The sequence below is a fragment of the Octopus bimaculoides genome, chromosome 20, assembly GCF_001194135.2.
Source record: "Octopus bimaculoides isolate UCB-OBI-ISO-001 chromosome 20, ASM119413v2, whole genome shotgun sequence".
Classification (NCBI taxonomy): domain Eukaryota; kingdom Metazoa; phylum Mollusca; class Cephalopoda; order Octopoda; family Octopodidae; genus Octopus; species Octopus bimaculoides.
In genome coordinates, this window is record NC_069000.1 from 46477818 (window position 1) to 46478043 (window position 226).

Genomic DNA, 226 nt, shown 5'->3' on the forward strand with positions numbered 1-226 from the left:
GCTCAACAAAGTATATAAACATATGTATGTGTGTGTGTGTACTATAAAATATAAGATAAATAAAGTCTATTGTCCTACGGATTTACATTTCATTGGAAACAAAAACATTCCCTACACACGGTGTGGTTCCACTAAACGTGTACCAATAATGGATCTTTTTATTTCAGTACAAAAAAACCAATTACAAATCATTATAATCGATATATATCATCTCTCCTTCCCTGCC